Source organism: Sinohyriopsis cumingii, chromosome 11 (assembly GCF_028554795.1).
Source record: "Sinohyriopsis cumingii isolate HCF-2022 chromosome 11, ASM2855479v2, whole genome shotgun sequence".
Taxonomy (NCBI): Eukaryota; Metazoa; Mollusca; class Bivalvia; order Unionida; family Unionidae; genus Sinohyriopsis; species Sinohyriopsis cumingii.
Genome location: NC_142971.1, coordinates 3,196,671 through 3,222,356, shown reverse-complemented (window position 1 = coordinate 3,222,356; position 25,686 = coordinate 3,196,671). Strand labels below are relative to the sequence as shown.

At 33.3% G+C, this 25,686-nt stretch overlaps 1 protein-coding gene across 1 annotated transcript in view; it reads left to right on the top strand.

Annotated features, from left to right (window-relative positions):
* The first annotated feature begins 7,804 nt into the window (after window positions 1–7,804).
* The window catches only part of LOC149787535 (dystroglycan 1-like), a 43,367-nt gene continuing 25,485 nt past the window's right edge, over window positions 7,805–25,686 (top strand). The window contains exon 1 of the mRNA XM_089973669.1: window positions 7,805–8,054. The gene's annotated coding sequence lies outside the window, so the exon portion shown is untranslated. The remainder of the gene's footprint in view (window positions 8,055–25,686) is intronic.

The window sequence follows — 25,686 nt, the reverse complement described above, 5'->3', positions numbered from 1 at the left end:
TGTGCTTATGTTTTTTAACCTTTAAAAACATTTTTTTCACATATGGCAAAATATCCAATAAAGAACCTCAAAGAACCATCATCTTTTTCTTCTTCATGAAAATACTTATCTGTACTTCCATCCATCCTGCCAATCCGTTCTTTAGTCTGTCTGTCTGTTAGTAAAATAGTGTATATCCTCCTGATTAAAGATACAGACCTTGGAATATGGGTATGATCTTCTGATATTAAAAAAAAAAAAAAATTCATTTTACTTTGGTTTCAGCTGTTGTCTTTTTAAAAAAATCTTAAACAAAGTTGGCATATATCATGAAGATTATAACACTTAAGTAATGGGTTTTGGATCACATACGTTGGCCATTCACATTGGTAGGGGAATGATGCCTCATCAGTCATGACTTGGAAAATGTATAAATCATGACCTTAAAACCATATAGAAATTTTGAAGTACATGAGGAGATAAAGGTCAGGTGGCATCATGCCCCTGTAATGGGGGAAATAATCTTAACTTGTATCTTGGAAACCATCAAGATTTCTGCCATATATACATTAAATGGACATAAAGAGACAAACACATTTTTACATGGCTGCAACATTGATCCCTAGGGAATACATAATGCATTTAGTCAGCTTAGAAGTGTTCCGCCATTGACCTCCTCCTACTTATTCACATGTAAGTTATTTCCCTTTGTACCAGTATTTAGTTGTATTTAATTGTGTTTATCAGAATATTAACAATGACTTGCTTTTAGGAGAATCATCACCATAATTATATACATATATATATTATTTGCGTTATTCTTTGTTCTGTTTATGTTGGATGTTCATGCACTGTTTCATTGCTACCACTGACAATACTTCTTGCTGAATTTATTGTATGGTATTGAACAGTGCAATTTTATGTCTTCACAGCCATGTGAGTGTTTTCATATGCATTACTTTAGTAGTATGGGGGCCCCGAGTGGTCTAAAGCGCTCACCGTTATGGATCACTGCCATCTCACCTCTGTCTGCATGGGTTCGAGTCTAGGGTTCGGCCAATGTGGGTATGTGAGAAAGCTTGCTAGTAGCTTCTATCGGGTTGGTGGATCTTTCCGAGGTTTCCCCGATTCTTCCTCCACCATTAATACTGGCCGCCATGTATAGCCTATCTTGTGCTGTAAAATGGTATTAAACCCAACAACAACAACAACAACTTTAGTCATATGCATGTCAGCTTTCTAAATTGCATCTTTCCAACTATAAAGTCTCTTTTTGCATGGGACAGACTAATAATTTAGCCATCATATCTGTTGAAGTTAAAATCCTGGAAATGACAATATAAAACAGAGTAACCTGTGTGCATGCTGGTAAAGAAAGTTGTAATAATATGTCCAGCTATGACAACAGATGGTGCCATGACACCTGACTGAAAACAATGACGCTATGTCCAGTATGGTGCCATGACATCTGACTGAAAACAATGACCCTGGGTCCAGTATGGTGCCGTGACATCTGACTGAAAACAATGACCCTGGGTCCCGTATGGTGCCATGACATTTGACTGAAAACAATGACCCTGGGTCCCATATGGTGCCAAGACATCTGACTGACAACAATGACCCTGGGTCCTGTATATCTGTATATTGCCATGACTTCTCACTGAAAACAATGACCCTGGGTCCAGTATGATGTCATGACTTCTGACTGAAAACAATGACCCTGGGTCCAGTATGGTGCCATGACATCTGACTGAAAACAATGACCCTGGGTCCCATATGGTGCCATGACATCTGACTGAAAACAATGACCCTGGGTCCAGTATGGTGCCATGACATCTGACTGAAAACAATGACCCTGGATCCTGTATATTGCCATGACTTCTGACTGAAAGCAATGACCCTGGATCCTGTATATTGCCATGACTTCTGACTGAAAGCATTGACCCTGGGTCCTGTATATTGCCATGACTTCTGACTGAAAGCAATGACCCTGGGTCCTGTATATTGCCATGACTTCTGACTGAAAACAATGACCCTGGGTCCAGTATGATGCCATGACTTCTGACTGAAACAGTGACCCTGGGTCCAGTATGGTGCCATGACTTTTGACTGAAAACAGTGACCCTGGGTCCTGTATATTGCCAAGACTTCTGACTGAAAACAATGACCCAAGGTCCAGCATGTGTCAGGTTTTAGTTTGACTCTGCCTTAGAGATATGATTATCATATTATCAGATTATCTTGAATATTGCAGGTTTGCTGTACCTTATCAACAACATAGATTTTGATCAATGAATATAATGTTCACTTTCGAAATAAGTTAATACCAGTACTTCTTTCTTGCAGATTTACTGATTTTAAAATAAAAAAATACTCAGCATGTAATTGTACAGTTTCTCACATTCAGCATTCTTAATAATGCCAGTATAGCTGTGTCTACTTTTTTTCCTTTCATTTTCTTTACCATACAGCTTTAAATTTGACAATCAAATTGCAAATTTGTTTCCAGGGGAAATGGAAGATTGCTGTAACAAGATTGTTAAAAGTTCAACACTCTTCTCTGATAACATGCCTTTTAATGTGTTTATTTTTCTATATTCTCACATTCATACGCTGTGTCATTTTTATATAAATGTATATGAAATCATGGACCTATAATAGCAAGAGTGTTCTTGATGAAAATAAATGGTCAACATTAAAACTGTACTGATAACATGGATAAATTCATAATAGAGCATCATTTGAGAGATTTCAAACAAGAAATTGTGAAATATATATATGATGCCATGATGTTTAATTAGTTTTGAGAATAAATCTATTTATATACTTTGCTTATAGCTATGAAAAAAATCTCGTTTCTGAAGATGACAAATGGAACCAGGACCTTACTTAATTGTTTTTATTAAATATATGTTTTGGAAAAGTTTTAATGTCTTACGAGACATTCATTTGAAAAATAAAGTTTCAGAAAAATTGTTGCTTTGTTGAAGTAGGTTTAAATTGGCAGAAAAATGTTATAGTTTATTAAAATTGTTTCCATGAGCTAAACACTCCTTGTGTAAGTAAGGTACATGTCAGTGCTAAATATTTCAGACTGGGGGAATCCATAACAATACAATGGACAGAATAATGATATCATTTAATTGCCAGACACTAAATATACCTTAAATGATGATGTCATACATGTATATGTATTTGGCAGAGTATTACCTCATTTGATGTGGTTTTTCCCAGAATCCACAGTTAACCATTTATGAGGAATGAAAAGATAAATAAATAAATAAATAAATTTTAAAAAATAATAAATGAAAAGATAAATAAAAAAAATTAAAAAATGGGCTTTAGAAACTGTTGTAGCCATTTAGCCAGTATAGTTGGAATGAGATCCACAGAGCAATACAAAAATTTCAGATACAGCAAGACAGATGTAACAGTGTCATCTTTTTTCATACTGCATTTATCATTAGATTTCAAAACAAAAGGAGCTCAGTAACAGTCACTACCATTATTATTATTATTATTAGTAGTAGTAGTAGTAGTAATAAGCACAGTATAGCAGCTCAATGACAGTCACTACCACTACCATTATTATTATTAGTAGTAGTAGTAGTATTAAGCACATTATAACAGCATTGTCACATAGGCAGCCTCCAATACCAATACTGTTATATAAAGACTTGCAATTTTCATGAAAACACATATGATGATCAATTGTTGGTCCTAAATAACAAGTAAATATCCTGAAAATCCTGTCATTGAAACGTTTTCTGAATTCGTGGTTGTGCCAACATGTAATTTTTACTAAACACTAAAAGTTTTTTTTTTAAAACACTTTTGACATTCTGTAGCTTATCCTAAATAAAAACTGTGCAGATATAATGTCCAAAGTTGCTATGACAACTTGAAAATCTTGATATCCTTACTTCTTCAACATGTATGGTTGTCAACATATAGTGGTCAATGAAGGATGTTTTATAACATCTTTTTGATCCTAATTAAACTGTAGTAGCTTGAAACAACTGAAATAAATATATTAGGTACAGATTTCGGTCAAGCCAAGTATTTGTCTTTATTTTTATTGAGTGATAGCTTTCCTTACTTTACCTTGGGTCAAGGTTAAAAGTCATTTTCTACATTTATGTCCTTCTGTTAGCTAATGAACACAGAAACTTTATTTTTAACCAGATTTTTAGTATGCTTTTTTTCAGGTAACAAGCTGGCATTGATTTTAAGGTCAAAGTTCATGACTTAAATATTGTATCTGTACTGGCTTGTGTGCATTTTAACAAATATGAATAGATTTTTATCAAAAATGATTTGTGATATATCGGAGGAATATATTAAACAAGTGCCAATTTAGTGGTAATAGCTTTGGCTTTTCAATTCTACTATCTTGTGAATTCTACAATTCAAGCTAAATAATTAGTATAGATTTTAATTGTACTTTGCATGCATATAAATCTGGACAGTATTTGAAAAAAGTTCAGATATCTTGTATCAGTGATAGCAGGTTCAGTGTGGAAGGTCATAACTATGACTCTGAGCTGAACTGAGACCAAATACTAAAATGGCCCTTGTGTTCAGGATGTCATCCATCATGCATCCATCTTTAGTCATCTGTCAATATGGATATTGTCAACATTTTAAAAACCACTGGGACAGATTTGATAAAAGTTGATAAAATTGTTACTCTGAATGTGGCTTCCATTAAAACCAACATGAAAAATCTATTTTTGACTGCTTCTCCTGAATGACTCACCCAGTTTTGGTCAAAAGTGGTAGGAATGTTTCTCAGCATATGTTGTCTATGGTGTTTCCCAAGCAATGGTGTGGCTTCCTTAGCAACCAGTAGGAAAACTTTTTTTATTTTTGTTTCTAAAATGGCTTAGCCATCTTCAATAAAATTTAGTAGGAATGGTCTATCAAATTTTAGGGGCCCCGAGTGGCCGAGTGGTCTAACGCGCTGCCCGTTACGGATCACTGCTATCTCACCTCTGTATGCGTGGGTTCGAGTCTCAGATTCAGCCAATGTGGGTATGTGAGAAAGCTTGCCAGTAGCTTCTCATGGGTCGGTGGTTCTTTCCGGGGTTTTCTTGGGTTCTTCCTCCACCATTAATACTGGCTGCCATGTATAGCCTATTGTGTGCTGAAAAATGGCGTTAAACCCTACAACAACTATCAAATTTTATCTTGGGTGGCTCCCCTGGCAGTGGTATGGCCTCCATAGAAACCAAAATGGAAAATGTTCTTTTTTATACTTCTTATCATGAATATTTGTTAGATCACATTCTATCAAAATTGGATATAGCATTGCTCCCCTAGCTTCCTTATCAGCCAGATAGAATACCTATTTTCAACTTCTTTTTCAGAACAGATTAACCAGTGCTTATCACCCATGGTAAGAATGTTTCTTGGGAAATGCTCTGTCAAAATTATGTTTGAGATGTATGCCATTGCAACAGTATGACTACACCAACCATATAGAAAACCTATTTTTGACCTTTGTTCAGTCATAAAATTTCATTTAAGTTTGGTAGAAACATTTGATAGGACATACTTGAACAAAATGGATCTCCTAGTAGTGGTGTGACAACCATATGGAAGACCTGTTTTCAACTTTTTTTCCAGAATAGCTGGGCCATTGATTATTAGACCATGCTCTGACTTGTAGCTTGTGTGGCTCCCTCCATTTTAGCAATTAAAATGTAAAACTGGTTTTTGTATTCTTCTCTTGATTGGCTTTGCAGATTTTGATCACACTAGATTAGAATGTTTGTTAGAATATGCCCATTCAGAACTGTGTTTGGGGTGGCTTCATCAGCAATGATCAAACTCTCTTATAGCAGCCATACAAAATTTTTGTTCCTATTTTTCTTTTGGACAGCTGTGCCAATTTTGATTCAGCTTGGCATGAATTTTTTAAGGACATACACTGTCTAATTTGTGCCTGAAGTGGCTCCACTGGTAACGTTATTGATTCCACAACAACTGGGTTACAAACGTACACAAATGACTCTATCTTGAGTAAGGCTTTGATGTCTAAAATAGTTTGTTTTATATAAAACTATTATGGTAGGACCTTCTCTTCAAAACTGCCCTGCTGTATCAGACTAAATGTAGCAGTGTTTCCATGATTGCCTTGTACATTCATACAAACGATTCAATCACACCATCTTGTCCTGCTGAAGTTGCTCAAAGAAGAAACAGAGTTAAACAACATTTCAGATACCACCAGTTTGAAGAAAATAGCTGAAAATGATCTTGACATGGGTGTCTTTTACTCAAGGCACCTACCACGTTACTGCATTTGCCATTTAGACCAATTTGTGAACCAGTTGTTTGATATTAGGCCAACTCTTGTTTTTAAATTCTGAATATGTTGACTCATATATATAAAACATCTTTAAGGCAGCCCCACTGTTTGCTGCATTTTTTAAAAATTTGGTCAGTGCAACAGTATTTCCGTATGTCCATGGGTTCTGAGAAGCTTCTTAGCAATATTGTCTAAAACCACCACTTTGGATAAATAAATAAAAATTTGCTAGCATACTGTTTTGCACATGTAGATGTCCTAATAAGTTTTTAGGCCAGTGACAGCAGTTTTTTCAAGTTTTTGGGAGAATACATTTTTAAATTTATTAGACTTGCATGTTTGTCTAAAAGACTTGTTAGACCAAATAAAAAAGTACAATTGACTGACCTTATATTTTCCTGCTGACATTTAATTTAGTTTTCAAATAGGAATAAATTAGTAGAAAACACAATTAACAAAGTTGTGTAACTATGATCCGAGTTAAAATCAGGATGCGAATAATGCTTACTTTCTAGTTCAAGGGTCAACAACCTACAGCATGAGTGTAAAGGTGGCATGTCAAGCAGTTTTGTGTCACACATAAAGGGTAGCCAAAAATCGTGATTTTAACTGTATTACTCTTCTGCTGGTCGCACATGCTCATTCATTTTGTAATTAATCTGGAGAAAAGTGGCAAGCTATGTAAAATTGGTTGCCAACCCCATTTCTAGTTTATGCTTTATTTAAAAACATCCAGACTACTAAAAAAAAGAAAAAATGTTTGAACCAACCTACCAAACCTAATTTTTTTTCAATGTAAACAGAACCACACATAATTTTTTATTTGGTTTGGCAGGAATAAACAAAACCACTTGTGGTAGACAAATGAAATTTTGTATTTTAAATCATATTTAGATGACCTGTCTAAATTGTAGAAACTTTTTTAATTTGTGTTTCACATTTATGGATATTTTTGGACCAAGTATTCTTTATAATAACAAATCTTGTTTGTACAATTGAGCAAAAGATTACCACAGAAATTTGATGTTCATATTTGGTTGTACAGTGTATATGAAAGACAATGTTCATCAGAATTTCTCACCATTATGTCTATTTTTCAGTTGTTTTTTAAATTTGTGGATAATTTAAACTTAAATATTTTGGTCATGGTGAGTCATGTTGTGCTAAGACAGATTTCATTGGTTTTTATTGTATACATAATTCAGTATGCTCAAATTTTTCAAAGAATATCTCTGATGGTTTAAACATGCAGCATAACAGTGTAGAAAAAGAAGACTTTAACATGTCATTCCAGCTGGAAAATGTAGCCAGTAGTTCCTTCAAGGGATGCAAGTCATGAAATTTCCAATGTAAATCCAAACAACCATTTACTTGCATGAAAATATGTTGTAAAAGAAATCTTCTCATTAAAAATTGTACACTGAAACTCCCCTAGGTTACACTCCAGCCTAAACAGGTTTATGTTACAGCAGTGGACCTAGTAAAACCCACAGTGGGTGATTGGCAGTTCTGGGAAGTAGCAGCAGCTGATGCTGCCACTGTTTACTGTGGAGCTACTGTTCAATGTTTTCAGAACCTCTAGTTTAGGTTCTCTGTATGTGAAGGAGCCAATTCCTGTTATTAGGCTTAGAATGAAGAGGAGTCCTTCACAGCTGTTTTTATGTTTCCTTTCTTAAAATAGTGGCACTGAGATTTAACCTTTCATGGCTACAGGTATCACCTACGGTACAAGATTAAGCAGATAATTTTACATATGATTAAGGTAAGTATTTTTCCATTTGTTCATGACTTTTCATAAATTGTTCAAGTCTAATATTTTATCAAAATGAGTCATACACTACCATACGGATTCACTTATGAGTCCAACTGCAAACTGCTCAGACCCAGATCTGCTGTTGCTGAATGCACCAATGAATCTAGGTCTGCAGTTTGTTTGGAGTAATCATTAGAGCAAACAACATAGACCCTGATCAGCAGGCACATGATGCTATGGCAGATATGGATCTTTGTTGTTTGCAGTTTGACTTTTAAATGAGTAGAGATTGTGACTATTTTGTGAAAATGGGGGTATAACACATAAATTCATCATAGGACTAAAAGTATCTTGTTTCAAGAAACAAAATGGGGAAAAGATATGACAGACTTCATCCAATATACAGCACTCATTATAGCACTGACAGTGGGAGCTATGGAGTATATTGCCTTGTTGTGAGACTGCCATATAATGAGTGACATCATATATATACAATTATTTTTACTGTTACATGATCAAATGGAATCCATGACCATAAAAGCATATACCAGGAAAATTGTTTTACTGATGTTGTCAGTCATTTTTAAATAATACAATTTCTACCCATGATCCAGAAGAAGAAAAATGCATAATCATAAATTTACAGCATAGACTTTGATCTGCTTTTGTATAAGGTGTTGACAGACCAGGGTCAATGCCGTTTGCTTAAATAAACAAAAACTAAATTTGCACTTTCTCTCCCAGCAAAAAGTTATAGTGATTGACAGAGTACATTTAAGTAAGTGATGAAAATTGCAGTAGAATATATATATAAATAAAATATCGAGTTGACCCCTTTACTTGGAGCATTGTAGTCTGACAACCAATCTAAACTTATTAAGTATACTTTACACATGGTTGTGTTATCAGATTCCACAGTATTTCAGTGGAATGGTTGCTTTATGTCATAGCTGATTGACATATGCTGCACAGGGTCAGTGAGGGGTTAGTTGTATCTTGGAAAAGATGCTGGAAAATGTCATATGCATACTACTGTGCATACGTATGCATATGTGTGTGTGTGTGTGTGCATATTATATATGTGTGCATGTGTGTGTGTGCATATTATATGTGTGTGTGTGTGTGTTATATGTGTGTGTGTGTGTGTTTATATTATATGTGTGTGTGTGACCCTCTATAAATAAAATTATTATTATTATTTCAGTGATACTAATCCATATATGTAGTATTAAAAGTAGTAGTAGTAGTGACATTATTATTATTATTTCAGTGATACTAATCCATATATGTAGTATTAAAAGTAGTAGTAGTAGTGACATTATTATTATTATTTCAGTGATACTAATCCATATATGTAGTGTTAAAAGTAGTAGTAGTAGTGACACTGTTATTATTATTTCAGTGATACTAATCCATATATGTAGTATTAAAAGTAGTAGTAGTAGTGACATTGTTATTATTATTTCAGTGATACTAATCCATATATGTAGTATTAAAAGTAGTAGTAGTAGTGACATTGTTATTATTATTTCAGTGATACTAATCCATATATGTAGTATTAAAAGTAGTAGTAGTAGTGACACTGTTATTATTATTTCAGTGATACTAATCCATATATGTAATATTAAAAGTAGTAGTAGTAGTGACATTGTTATTATTATTTCAGTGATACTAATCCATATATGTAGTATTAAAAGTAGTAGTAGTAGTGACATTGTTATTATTATTTCAGTGATACTAATCCATATATGTAGTATTAAAAGTAGTAGTAGTAGTGACACTGTTATTATTATTTCAGTGATACTAATCCATATATGTAATATTAAAAGTAGTAGTAGTAGTGACACTGTTATTATTATTTCAGTGATACTAATCCATATATGTAATATTAAAAGTAGTAGTAGTAGTGACACTGTTATTATTATTTCAGTGATACTAATCCATATATTTAGTGTTAAAAGTAGTAGTAGTAGTGACATTATTATTATTATTTCAGTGATACTAATCCATATATGTAGTATTAAAAGTAGTAGTAGTAGTGACATTGTTATTATTATTTCAGTGATACTAATCCGTATATGTAGTATTAAAAGTAGTAGTAGTAGTGACATTGTTATTATTATTTCAGTGATACTAATCCATATATGTAGTATTAAAAGTAGTAGTAGTAGTGACATTGTTATTATTATTTCAGTGATACTAATCCATATATGTAGTGTTAAAAGTAGTAGTAGTAGTGACACTGTTATTATTATTTCAGTGATACTAATCCATATATGTAGTATTAAAAGTAGTAGTAGTAGTGACACTGTTATTATTATTTCAGTGATACTAATCCATATATGTAGTATTAAAAGTAGTAGTAGTAGTGACATTGTTATTATTATTTCAGTGATACTAATCCATATATGTAGTGTTAAAAGTAGTAGTAGTAGTGACATTTTTATTATTATTTCAGTGATACTAATCCATATATGTAGTCTTAAAAGTAGTAGTAGTAGTGACATTGTTATTATTTCATTAGCTCTATGGAGGTTAAGTATGGCCTCCATTTGAGATACTTTTCCGCAGAGATGCTAAATTCTGCTGCTCTCATGGATTATCGGTCTTCTATTAACTGATATATTGGGCTCTTGTAGCTGATTAGGCCATTGGGTCTTTATTCCCAGGAAGATTCTGTAAAATCAATCCAGTGTAAAAGAATGGGATCAATGAGAGCCTTGACTTAAATTCACCAATCACTTTTAATGTAATGAATTGTTACAGAAGCAAAACACCATCTTTGAAACATTCGTTTCCATTCTATAACCACAAAGTCATGTATATGATGTGTTTCACTTTATGTCAGTGTCCTTGAAAAACAGATTGAAATGACCTTGGTGTTTTTAAATATGATCAATCTAAGCTCCATAAATGTCAGACCAACACTTATATGGAAATTAACATTTTTGTGAGGCAGTTAGTACAACAGTTCTACATATTTTTATACTTGTGTCTATTCACAGTTGTGATAGTTAATCCTTATTTTAGAGACAGGGTCTTGAGAACTGCAGACTGACATTATGTCTCTTTCAGTTTTTAATATTGATACTACCATCCATCAGTAGATTTTAAAAAATGGGACTGGAAAGATTGGACTAGAAGTTGCAAGTCTCAGATGAGTCATGGATTGCCATTTAGCTAGCTTTCCATTGGGAATGCATGTTGGAGTGAAGGAAGGCTGATTAGGGTTATCAGTGTGTTTCAGTTTTCCAGCTAATTTGATTTGGGGGTGACTACAGCTGCCATTCTGTAGAGAAATCATCTAAGGAGCTATAGGCAGGTTGGTAGTGCAGTGGTATGCTTGCAGCATCTTGATATAGTACTCTCCAACTGAACCTCTCCATCCATCAGCATCTCAGTGTCCATCTATCCAGAGAAACTAATTTCCATTATTGTACAAAAACCACTCAATGTAGGTTAATGAAATTTGGCATGCATGCTATGCAGATGGTGTGATAAAATTTTCTGGCCATGAAATTGTCCACCTTTGCATATTATTGAACTTTTTTTGACTGACTCTTTTCCTGATGAAGGTTTTTGTTAGTATAATTCAATTAAGGTGCACTTCATATGCACAAATGCAATTAGGTAGACATGTTTCTACGTGTATTTAGATAACCTGATTAAATTTGTTCATTGTTATTTAATCAGGCTTTGACACGTACAATCCTGTGTTGAGTGCACTTGAAAGGACTTATTTGCCATATCATCTTTGCATTCTTTGTATATATATATATATATATATATATATATATATATATATATATATATATATATTTAAGAGTGGTTAAGTAATGATCAGTACTCAAATAATACATGGAGACCAATTCTAGAGTGTCTTCTTTATGTTAATATATGTTGTCATGGTTGAGTATTATGATGGGATAAAATAATCTTCCTCAAGCATCCATATTAGGGCCTTTTCTTAATCTACTGTTTATCAATGACATAGCCTTATATCCAGCACACTCTGATACAGATCTTTTCACTGACGACTGATTGCATTTATCTGGTAAATCTCTAGACTTCATTAAAAATAAACTTCAAATCGATCTCAATAATATATCAGTCTGGTGTCATCAAAACAAAATGCATATTAATATCTCTAAAATGAAATATAACAATCATAATAAGTCAGTGTCTATATATTAAGTGGATTTATTTCTAACTCAAAATGGCTTAGACATGTCTATTGTCAAAAATCAAAAACTTCTTGGTATCTACATCGATCAGCATCTCGGCTGGAATGCGCATATTGATCATTTATGTGTAATGGTAGTCAAAAGAACAACTGTTAAAATTGCTCTTGAAATTTCTACCTCCCAATCACATGAACTTTATTTTTCAGAATATGTACTTCCACTTACAGAATACGGTTGTACCGTATGGGGAAACAATTATAATCTATCCAGAGTTGATAAACTCAAATAAAAGGGCGGCCCGAATAATACTGAAACTTCCTGTTGTGACTCACTCAGATGTTTGTTTTCATGTCTGCAATGGCTACCTGTACAAAAACGTATTCTTTATTTTAAAGGAATCGTGACATATAAGTCTTTAAATGATCTTTCTCCAGGTTATATCTCTAACCTAATTGAACTAAGATCATCAAATATTGAGCGTAATCTCCGATTGACAACTAACAATGATTCCAGATTCCGTGGTGGAAAACCAATCATTACAAAAAAAGCTCATTTACTGTATCAGCACCTACTGTATGGAATTCCTTATCATTGAGGAAACATAATTCAAATTCACTTGCTTCTTTTAAAATATCATTAAAGAAATTCTTTCTTGACCAGCTGGAATGACATGTTAAAGGCTCTGAATAGAAAACTTTATATCCATAAATAACATGTCCAGATCGTATTTGATGTATGTAATATGTATGACTTATGCTGAATTGTATGTACCTGTGCATAGAATATGTATATGTATATGTTTCCCAGTATAGTCACACATAGTCATTCATGTTAAATATGTATGAATGAGTGTGTTATGATACCTCATTATGTGCATGGTCTTGTATTTTGTTTTTGACATAGTTACAAAAACTGACGATAACATGGCCAATGGGTCAGTCATGACCAAATGTGTTATCCTCATTAAGTTTATTATTATTATTATTATTATTATTAATTATTACTGCTATTATTATTATATAATCAGCATGGAATTAGAAGGGGGGATGACAGATTTAAAACCATGTGAGTTAGTCACCTTGTTGTTAATTTGTAGAAACCAATTAAGTTGGTGTTGTCAATAGTTTTTCTTTGTTACTGACATAAATAAGTGCATATGCCAACTATGTTTATCTCAGTTGAGTTCTCAATTTAAAGAATAAAAAGGCAAACTACTATTCATTATTTCATGACTGCTGAAGATCAATGTATCTTGTATAAGAGTAAGTATGGTTTGGTATCAATTTTTCACCTCTTGTATCAATCAGTTGTCCCACCCTTGTGTGATACTGAATAACATATAATATCTGTTATAGCTATTTTGGGAGTAACTTGCACAAAATAAATGTGTGCATAAAAGGAGCATGTGGGAATAGCAAGAATACAAATAATATTGTTGAAGTAGGTCACAGGAAGTTGTTGTTGTTATGGGGTTTAACGCCATTTTTCAGCGCACAATAAACTATACATGGTGGCCAGTATTAATGGTTGAGGAAGAACCTGGAAAAACCCAGGATTTAAGAACCACTGACCCATGAGAAGCTACTGGCAAGCTTTCTCACATACCCACATTGGCTGAATGCGAGACTCGAACCAGCGCAGACAGAGGTGAGATGGCAGTGATCCATAATGGAGAGCACTTAAAACCACTTGGCCACTCTTATGGAAAGAGTGTATTATTGTGTTCTTTTTAGTAAAGAGTGTATTATTTTGTTCTTTTTACTAAATAGTGTATTATCGTGTTCTTTCCAGTAAAGAGTGTATTACAGTATTGTGTTCTTTTCAATGGTGAATTTTCAATAATCTTACAAGGCAGCTGCTAAGGGCATCAAAATTTCAGGGGCTGCCAGATTTTAAAGTATGAAAATCTAGCTTTGTTAAAAGGTTTATTTATTTTGTCAAAACGTTAAATGCTTTAGTTAAATTTTGCAATTATTTAAAGAAACAAAGCTCTTTATAGGTTGTAGTTTTAAGGCTTTGTTTGTGTGGTGGGGAGCAGCAACTCTGACCATGCCCAGGGGGCAGCAAAATAATAAATCTGTCACTGGCCTTTTCAAACTTTATAAATTTCTTTGTATTTTAAAATCAATCACTTCTATTTAACCATTATGGGATTGCTGAATACTTGTAGCATTTGCTTTCCTCTGAAATTGAAGAGATCAACAAACGGCAAAACTGTGTGTGTGTATGTGATTTTTGGATTTTTAAGGTTAAAACTTCAACAAGTTTTAGTCATATTGCTACAGTGCCTGCAGTTTGGCAGTTTATTGTGATGTTTTAGCACTGGGGCATAATGCTGCAGACATTTAGCATGATGTCCCACCAGTCACATTGTCATGACACCAGGCTGACCAGTCCTTACACTAACCTCTTAATGCTGAACACCTGGCGAGGCAGCTGTTAGTACCATTTTTGTAAGTCTTTGATATGACTCAGCCAGCGTTCATACTTGTGATCTTCCGCATCCGATGCAGATGATCAAACCACTCGACCACTGGAGCGGTTACACAACCCAACCCAACACCACCACCCCCACCACCCGAAAACTGGGTACCTTCAGAACTTAAGATCTAATAAGTGCTCTAGGAAGCATAGGCTGTTTTCTATTTTTCAAAAACACATGATAACATTTTTTATGAAATGTTTTACTTATTTTTAATTACAGTCAAGACAAATATTAGAATGAACTTAGCAGATCATGAAATAAAACAATGTAATTTGGCTAACTGTTTGGAACTGTTTTGATTTTGCCAAAATATAGATGTGTTTCCAATGTTGGTCAGAACAGGAATATTATCCAGAATTTATAAAAATCACGAGAGGTGCTTCCATAGCAGTGATAATGCAGAGTGTGGTCTTACTGTGAGAATCTGGAGATCAAGCTAGATTTTGTTGTGTAAAACAATTGTAAGCAGCTAGAATTTCGGTCAGTTTTAAAAATTATACCAAACATACTTGCATATTATGAATAATAATAATAATAATGAGGACTTGGTATAGCGCCTAATCGTTAGAAGCTATGAGTCCAACTGCAAACTGCACAGATCCAGATCTGGGTCTGTGCAGCTTGTTAGAAGTAATCAGTATAATAAACAACACAGAGCCTGATCTGCAGGTGCAATATGCTATAGCAGATTAGGATCTTTGTTGTTTGCAGTTGGTTGCCACTTATAAGTGAGTATAGATGGTACTTTGTTTTGAATTTTTATGGACCATTTTGATAGATATTGTATCAATGAATAAAGGCCTGTGTTGAGTGCATTTCTGTAAAGTGGCTGATGAATTTGGAGTGATTGTTTTTTGAGGAATTGTGCTGTCCAGTTTGGTTTTTATTTGTTTGATTTACGACTACAGTGCAAGTTATTGCTTGGTTGGGTCAGTTTGGCCAATACATTTTTGACTGTAGGTATTGTGTATTGATGGAGAAGCTGTTTATGTCATGTCTCACCATCAATGATGATATAGTTTACATAAAAGTGAGATCAAACTGTTTTGTTACAAAAATACTTTGAAAATACAATTTACCTACCAGATGTACATCATGACAGTGAGACAGACATTCTAAAACACATAATGTTTGGACATATTACTTATTTCCTATTGAATGAGTCTTTGAGTCTGAGACATGCAAACACACAGACATACACACAATATTTTTTGTTAAAAAATAGCCAAGGCAAACTTTCCAAACACCTTAGGAATAATTCCAGCTATCCCAAATGATGATTGAATCTTCCCCTAGGTGTTCACTCATCAGAGCAGATAGGCCTGTTTATAATCTTCCTGTATAACTTGTTCAAGTTAAAGGAACATGTCTAGACACCTTGCCAGATACATGTACCTGCATGTGGTACATATGCATGGTGTTTAAGTAAATTCCTCCATAGGGGATGTGTAATTGGCTTCAGGTTGGGATACATAGTTGGGCCCTTATCTGTGTTATCATCCACCTCTCTTGCATATTATAACATTCCTTGGCAGATGGATAACTTGTACCAGTATGCATGTATAGTTATGCAGTTACACATGACATCTTGCAGAGTCTGCACTATATCATAACATTACATGGTACTTGATGTTTTGCATCCTCTAATCACTGGAGGATCAGGGTGTTTTCACATACTTTACTAATTATAGAAAATGCAGCCACATTATCACAGATAGGTAATACAGTCTATCATGTATTTTATTTTTAGAAATAAAACATAAGGAAATTCTCTTGAAGACTCTCAAAATAATTTTTTTGTGCTAGACTTCATTTAGCTTTTAGCTGTAAGAAATTAAAAATTGATTGTAAACTCAATTTTTAAAAAATACTTTTCCAATGCCACAACAAATTTGATGGAATTTTGGCATGGAGTGATTTTATCTTCAAAGTGTAGGTCACACTCTCTTGTCTACTCTGTTTTTCATAAATTTAAAAATAGTCTATGAATGTTTTTCATACATTTTATTTTTGGAGAAAAATACAAGTAAAGGCTTAAAATGTTTATAATTAAGATGTAATGTATTTAGAAGGATCATGGTATTTGCATGTGATCATAAAAATTAACATGATAATCAATATCTCACAAGTTGCATTTAACCTTTTGACCCAGTTTAATGTGGTATTACCTGTGCATTTTATGTCATATGTATTCTCAATACTTTGGGTTTAGCTCTTCTTGGTCAAACTAGTAATTAACTGGAAAAATGCATGATATTACATTGGATTTAACCTAAAGTTATGCCCAATTTTGATGAAATTGAAACTTTTTAAACTGTTGTACATATAATGTCTTATTTCATGTACTGACTGCTATGCTGTGGAAGAACCAATCTGTGCTCAAAAATATTCAGTAAAAAGGACACTGTATCATTATACCCCATCTCTCCATCCATTCTTCTGTTCATCCTAATTTCATGTTAGCAGAAATAACATTGAGCCTAAATATATCAAATTGGATATTTACATACCTTGAGCATGTCCCAAGACTGAGTAGATTCTAGTGTCAATGGCCTTATTTTTTTTTTTTTTTTACACTTTTAAGTTTTGGGGATATAATTATTTTTTATTTACAAAAGACCTTGTAAAAATTTGATAAAAAGAATCAGTTGAGGTAGAGAAACAATATGATGTATGCATAATTTTATTATTATGTAAATGTTCTGATAGATTTTCAGGCCATTATATAAATGTGTAAAAAATGTTTTACGGACTTTTTTATTTTTTGAAATTAGACATTTTAACATGGACATTGTAAGTTTGATTCAGAAATAATCATTTAAGGTAGGGAAATTAATTTTAGTAGGAATAGATGTATTAATTGCAGATGACCTGATTAGATTTTCAGGCAGTATTTGCAGGTTTTCAATGTTTGTTTTGTTTTTGTTTCCCTGAGTGGCCGAGTGGTCTAAAGCGCTCATCGTTACGGATCACTGCTGTCTCACCTCTGTCTGCGTAGGTTCGAGTCTTGGATTCGGCCAATGTGGGTATGTGAGAAAGCTTGCCAGTAGCTTCTCATGGGTCGGTGGTTCTTTCCGGGGTTTTTCCCAGGTTCTTTCTCCACCATTAATACTGGCTGCCATGTATAGCCTATGATATGCTAAAAAATGGCATTAAACCCTACAACAGATTTTTCAACTTTTGTGTTTTGGGACAAAAGCCTAGGGATGCATGACAAAACAAAGATCACTTGAAGTAGACTGCCTAGTATGTAAGGCAGGCATATTTGTATTAATAATATTTATTAGCGGTGCATGGTATTACTGATATACCAGTTTATCACTGTTTTTTCGGTGGTATGTACCACTGTACTCTTTCACTACACCAGTAATTCAGTAGTTTCTGTAAGTGAGGAATGTACAGAAATTCCCAAGGAAACTTGTTAAGACTTTAATGATATTGACAGTGTGTTTTCATTCTTCATGACAAAATAGTTTTTTAAAAAGTTCTTTTTATGCAAAACAGTTTTATCTGTCAAAAATATGTAATGACAAATCTAATTCAATTTATGATCCTTTAATCACATAACTGACACCTGTCACATATGTCATTGTGGTGGCTAAATGAACTGTGAAACAGATTTGGGAAAAATCCAACTTTCAGACAAATTTCAGATTAAAGAAGATAAAAAAATTTACAAAAACACGTTTCAGTTATTTGGTAGCATCTGTGAATTGGGTTATGTATTCCTTTGTAAGACTGCAACTCATCCTTTGATTTTTAGGAGTGCAGTTGTTTTTTGTCTGAACCATATTTAATTTCTTACTAAATATTTTCTTGTTTGTTAAGTAATATTTACTGGTTCTCTTTGATAAATATCCTGCCCACATGCTGACATCCCACTCAAAGTTTCCCTACCTATTATATCAGTAGTGTAGTTAGAAAATTGTAGGCTTCAGTGCTAACACTTCATATTGTTTTCAGTAGGCACTCTGATGTCAGCATAGTGTCTTTGACAGTATATATATCAGTTGAATTTTCCCACTACAGTAGAACCTGTCTTGAAAGACCACCTCTTCTGCCAAAAAATATTGGTCTTTCAAGACAGGTGGTCTCTCATTACAGGTAATAACACTATATAATTAATAAATCCGTGCATGGAGATCCTGGTCTAGCAGAGGTCTCTCAAGACAGGTTTTACTGTATAGTAATAGTTATAGCTTTTAGGTTGCAACTTGTACAACAATTAACATACACAAGCAAATACATCCACTGTAAGGGACCGGCCATTTAAAATTTACACATTTATGAATGTTTTTGGGTACAGTTGAATAAAACCCACATCAAGAAGACAAATTAACATTGGTAGGCATTCATGTTCATTTGGTAGGCATATTTGTATTCAGTTGGTATGCATATTTTGTATTTGTGTGGTAGGCATTGGTATACATTTAGTAGATATATATGTATTCAGTTGGTAGACATATTTGTATTCATTTGGTAGGCATATTTATATTCATTGGTAGGCATTTGATAGGCATATTAGTATTCTGCATATATTTGATAGGCATATTTGTATTATGTATTTTTTTGGTGGCATATTTGTTTTCATTTGGTAGGCATATTTGTGTTCATTTGGTAGGCATATTTGTTATTCTGTATATATTTTATAGGCATATTTGTATTCTGTATTTTTTGGTAGGCATATTTGTAATCATTTGGTTGGCATTTTATAAGCATATTTGTAATCATTTGGTAGACATTTGTATTCTTATTTAATTGGTAGGCATATTTGTATTCTTATTTATGTAGTATGTATATTGTAATCGCTTGGTAGACATATTTGTAATTATTTATTTGGTAGGCATATTTGTTTTCTTATTTATTTGGTAGGCATATTTGTAATCATTTGGTACACATATTTGTATTCATTTGGTTGACAGTTGGTAGGCATATTTGTATTCATTTGGTAGGCATATGGCAGGCATATTTGTATTATGTATTTATTTGGTAGGCATATTTGTAATCATTTGGTAGGCATATTTGTATTCATTTGGTTGACAGTTGGTAGGCATATTTGTATTAATTTGGTATGCATTTGGCAGGCATATTTGTATTATGTATTTGTTTGGTAGGCATATTTGTATTTTGGTAGACATATTTGTATTCATTTGGTAGGCATTTGGCAGGCATATTTCTATTATGTATTTATTTGGTAGGCATATTTGTAATCATTTGGTAGGCATATTTGTATTCATTTGGTTGACAGTTGGTAGGCATATTTGTATTACTTTGGTAGGCATTAGTAAGCATATTTGTATTCATTTTGTTGACAGTTGGTAGGCATATTTGTATTCATTTGGTAGGCATATTTCTATTCATTTGGTAGGCATCTAAACTGATTAGATTTTAAACTGAGTAGATTTTAAACCCATTGCAGCATTTTTGTTACATTTTTTATTGTTGTTTTTACATATTTTTAAACATTGTGGACTTTTACTCTTTAAGTCTTTTTAGCATGTTTTAATGGAATTTTATAGATGTATTTAAATTTATATGTAATTGACCTGTTTAGAATTTCCAGTTATTTCAGTAGCTTCCATTTTTAAAAGAAAATGCAATTATAATTTTTTTGGACTGCACGTCTCTTTAGTAACTTCATGAAGAATATTTTGATTTTTATGCTAAATTCACAGAAATGCTATAATTGTTTAGATTTGTGATTACAGCTTATTACTGCTTTGAAAATAGTATACATTAGTAGATGGAACTTAGTCTCATCAGACCCTTTATGTTTGTTACCCATTGTTGTGAAGTGGTGCCAGAGCTAATAATACCATCCATACTTGCTTATAAGTCAAGTCAAACTGCAAATAACAAAGATCCTGATCTGCCTCAGCACAATGCACTGCAGATCAAGGTCTATGATGTTTGTTCTACTGATTATTCCTTAAAAACAGCACAGACCCATATCTACCAATGTATTATGCAATGGCAGATTGGGTTTGTGCAGTTTGCGGCTGGACTCATAAGCAAGTTTATATGGTCTTTGTGCTCAGTTGCTAATCTCATTAGAGGCATACAATTAGTTTACACTATACATATATTACCTTTCTCACTTTCATGGCATGACACCTTTCTCACCTTTTTGGCAGGATGCTAAATAAACTACTTATTGTTATGTAGTGGCTATTTACACTGTTTTTCTAATGGCAGAGTACTTTCTGAGAAATAAAAATAGATTAGTCTTTCTTTCAAATGAAAGCTAATTCTCAAAAATATAGGAGAGCTGTTGACTCTTCATTGTAAATACTTTGTTAAATACTGTGTTGATGATTGGACAGAATATTTGCACTGCTGTCTGTTGCTGTTCTGATGGTATAGGATATTATTATTATTATTATTATTATTATTATTATTATTATTATTATTATTATTATGCTTTTGAAGAAAAGATGAGGTTATGTTATCCTACCTGTCTGGACATGCATTTTTATGTAATGTAATAATAATGCATTTTTATGTAATGTAATCCAAAATGCAGATAATTTAGACTCAACTGTGTGATAGGATCATGGGTGGTCTGCGGATGTTGAGCATGGCTTTGTAAATTTGGATGAAGAGCTGGGAACCTGGAGGAGACCATTGCAAATATATGTACATGTATTTCAGTATTTAATCATTATTTACAGTACCTGTAACTTTGAATGTTGAAATGATCAATGTTATTTGCTGAGCAATATCTATTAACCAACAGAGTATTTATCATTTTGACCACAGGATATTTTTAAATTACTGTCAGTCAAAACTATGTAAAAACCTTTAGAAATTTACAAGTTGCTATGCATTTTTTAAAAACGCTTCCACTAATAAGTCAGCAATCTGTCATGCTTACTTGGTATATTCTGTTTCTATCAAAAATCAAAGAAAACAACAACACTTGTAATTAACAATATGTTGTATTGTTTAACAACACAAACTTGGAAGCAGTTAGGAGTTTTACGAGGTACCAAAGTATTCACAAAGCTTTTTGCCCAAAGGTAGATACAAATTCCACATTACTTCTGTAGTTAATGTATGACTAATATGAGGTGTGTTTTTTTTTTTATAAAAAGGTAGCTGGTCCAGAAACTACAATTTTTCTTTAAACAAAATATTCATGTCACTAAACAGCATGCAACTCATTTTGCTATTTGCTAACATTGATAAAGAAAAAAATTAAAATTAATATGAAGTTACATTTGTAATTAATGATTTTTCTGTACTTCATGAGACAAAATACTGTATTTATCCATGCTGTGTGATAATATAATGTCCATTCATATCAAGTTCTTTAAATAGTTTCTAAGGATATCTGTGTCTAATAAGCCCACCCCTACTTTTTGGCAAAATGTTTAGGTTGGCCTTCTTGTCTTATCACAGCATACATATCATATCTAAATATATAATTTACATCCAACAAATTACATGACAGTCAATGATGCACATAAAACACAGATGATATTAGGCCATCCGATGCACACTTTGTTCTGGGATAGGACATCAAATACACACCATATTAATTAACATTCTGTACAGATTGCAAAGTTAATGACAGTACTGCCATTGTACCCATTACATATACTGCAGTCAGAACTTGTTTACCAATTTCCTAATTGATTCAAAATGTACATACTTTTCATCTTGGTGTGCCTATTTTTCCACGACTGGCATTTCTGCATCAAGTATTTCTGTGTCAAGTGTTTCTACCTAGCATTTCTACATCAAGTATTTCTGTGTCAAGTGTTTCTACCTAGCATTTCTACATCAAGTATTTCTGTGTCATGTGTTTCTACCTAGCATTTCTACATCAAGTATTTCTGTGTCAAGTGTTTCTACCTAGCATTTCTACATCAAGTATTTCTGTGTCAAGTGTTTCTACTGATTGTCATTTCTGCAACAGGGAGATGGGCGATAAATAAAATCTATTGAAAATTGAAAAGTGAAATTAAATAAGAAGGCAATAAGAAGGGCAGCAAGGTAGATTTTGCAGCAGTATTTTGGTCATTTGCATAGTGCATATTTTCAGCATCAAATAATGTACAAAGGTGACAGTTGTTATCATGATTGTTTTGATAATAATTATTGCACATTAAGACAATTAATAAGCTCAACTGCCAGAATCTTACTTCATGCAGTAACCATCAACAATGTTTTATATTTACTTGTACTGTGCTTATTTTGTATATACTCATGCCTTCTATTTTATGTGCAAATTACTATGATGACTTTGATAATATTAATTATTGCACATTAAAAAGGGATTTGTTACTTTGCTTAGTTATTGCTGGAATCTCACCACTATATTTACTTCATGCATCAATTAGCAACAATAGCGTGGTCATTTGTGCTGTACACTATTTTACTGTCTGACCCATACCTCCTTAGATATTTATGAAGATGACAGTTGTTATCATGATTATTTTGATAATAATTATTGCACATTAAAAGGATCAGTTTTGTTTGCTCACCTTGTAGAATCTTACTTCATGAAATAATTATAATTAGTATGTTTTCTGTTTACTTGTGCTGGACTTATTTTTTAATCTTCTCATACCTTCTTTTTTACCTGCAAATCTGACAGTTCTATTATGATGAATTTGATATTAATTACTGCACTTTAATGGGATTTGCTACTTTGCTCAGTTGCAAAATCTTTGTTTTTATGTTTACTTAATGCATTAATTAACAATATTTTTGTTTTGCACTTGTGCATAGCTCTCTTCTTTTCACACCAGTGTTTTCACACAGTGAATTGCCAATGTGGTCATTGCTAACAAACATGGGCATGGAAATTTCATTTGCAGTAATGCAGTCACTGAAGTGACGGGTGTGGAAATGCCTGTCATGGAAAAACTGGTAAACTGTCATCTCTCATTAAATGCCAACAACTGGACAATTGCTTTGTAAGCTGTCTCTGCTCTTCAGTACATAAAAAGCAAAATTAGCTTTACCAACAATAGAAGAAACATAACTGAAATAAAACAAAAGAGTTGCAACTAAATTGAATGATAGGTATGTACCTGCTTGAAATAATAATTAGGGGATAAGTGTAGTGTGTTTTCAGGTTAGCTAATGTTGTTGTACTGTCATTGCATCATTATAACCATTGATGTGTAAAATCTTGTTATTGAAGCTTCTACTGATGATTATACACTGAATGGGGGCCTTCACTGAAAGATTTCTTATGGTGTCTAATTGATATAACTAAAAATATATCAGTCTGACATCCAGTATGGCCCCAAAGCAAACATCTAGAAGATTTTGTTATCACTGTTCCTCTTCACTTATCATACTGATAAGTGGTTCCATTAAAAGACTTCCTTTGATGTTTTGTTGGTAGTAAATGAAAATGGTTGTTATTGTCTGGTTGGTCCTATGATGCCAGTATGATGTCCCAGAACCGGAAAAAATCTACTGCTATGAAATTCCAACAGTGACAAAAATCAAAGAGGCTTTCTTGCAATATATTGTTGTGTCTATCTTACAGTGAGCCTGATCTAATCCACAGAGATGTTTGCCTTCATGACCTCATGAAAAACTGTATATGGCTATTTTTCAGCATGGGGTTTTCACTATAAAACTGGTATAATAATAATAATAATGACCTTATTTAAAGAGGGTAACACAATTAGCTAAAAACTAATCTACCTTGAGGCCCTCGTACAAAGGAATTTATTTATTTAAGCTGCATCTCTGAAGCCACTGGATATATTGGGTTTGGAAGAAGGAAATAGAGTGGGCATTTCTAATCTCAGCTGGAATTCTATTCCAGAGCAGAGTTCCAGAGTATTGGAAACTTTTTTTAAATAACTCCTTATTTGGTTTGGGAATTTTATACTGTTTGGTAGACATGGATCGCAGGTGGGGAGTATTACCAGGTAGCCTATACTGGAATAGTGATTGTGAATATTCAGGAGCACTATTCTGAGATATCCTGTACATTAATTTGGCTTTTCTCAAACAGATTCGGTCTTTAATAGGTAATATTTTTAACCTACCAGCAAAACTTTCCTTGCTTTCTTTCTGGATTGATATTAGCCCAAATGCTCTTTTTTGAAGATGTGCCAGCTTTGCTATGTTTTTATCATTTGAATTACCCCATACTGTACTACAGTAGTCCAAATAGGGTTGTATGTAACTGTTATAAAATAGTTTCCTGTGCCTTTCAGGGAGAAAATGTCTTATCCTACTGAGAAGCCATAAACTTGAATTGCCTTTTTTACTGGTATGTTTGATATGTTCAGTCCATGATAGGTTATTATCTACCAGAACACCAAGTAGCCTATCATGACAGACTATTTGCAGATTTGTATCCTTCCATGTCAGACATAGTTCATCACTATCAAGATTTGTCCTTCTTTGCCATGTTGAGATAAGTAATATTTTAGTTTTACCGGTATTTACCACCATGCCATTACATGTGCACCAGTTTTCCAGTTTGTTTAGTGCATTCTGTAAAGAAATTTTGAGCTCATGCTTTGTGTTTTGGATGTCTGACAATGTTGTGTCACCTGCAAAGAGATCTGTAGATGATATTGAGTCTCTTAGTAAAAGTGGTTGGTCATTAATAAATAAAATGAATAGTAGTTGACCTAGAATTGAGCCTTGTGGTACTCCATATCTAATTGTTTCAGGTTCAGACAGAACATTATTTATGTAAACATGTTGTGTTCTCTCATTTAAGTACGAAGTAAACCATCTAATTGTTCTTTCATCACACTGGTAGATTTTCAGTTTCTTCAAAAGGATTTCATGATCCACCATGTCAAAAGCTTTCCTGAAATCTACAAATACAGTTCCTATTATTCTACCTTGGTAAAGTTCTTGAAGCCATTTATCAGTTAGGGAGATCAAGGCAGTCTCACAGGAATGGTTCTGTCTAAAGCCTGATTGATTAGGGTGTAACAGCAAGTGTTTGGTTAAATATGACATGAATGAGTCATGGACATGT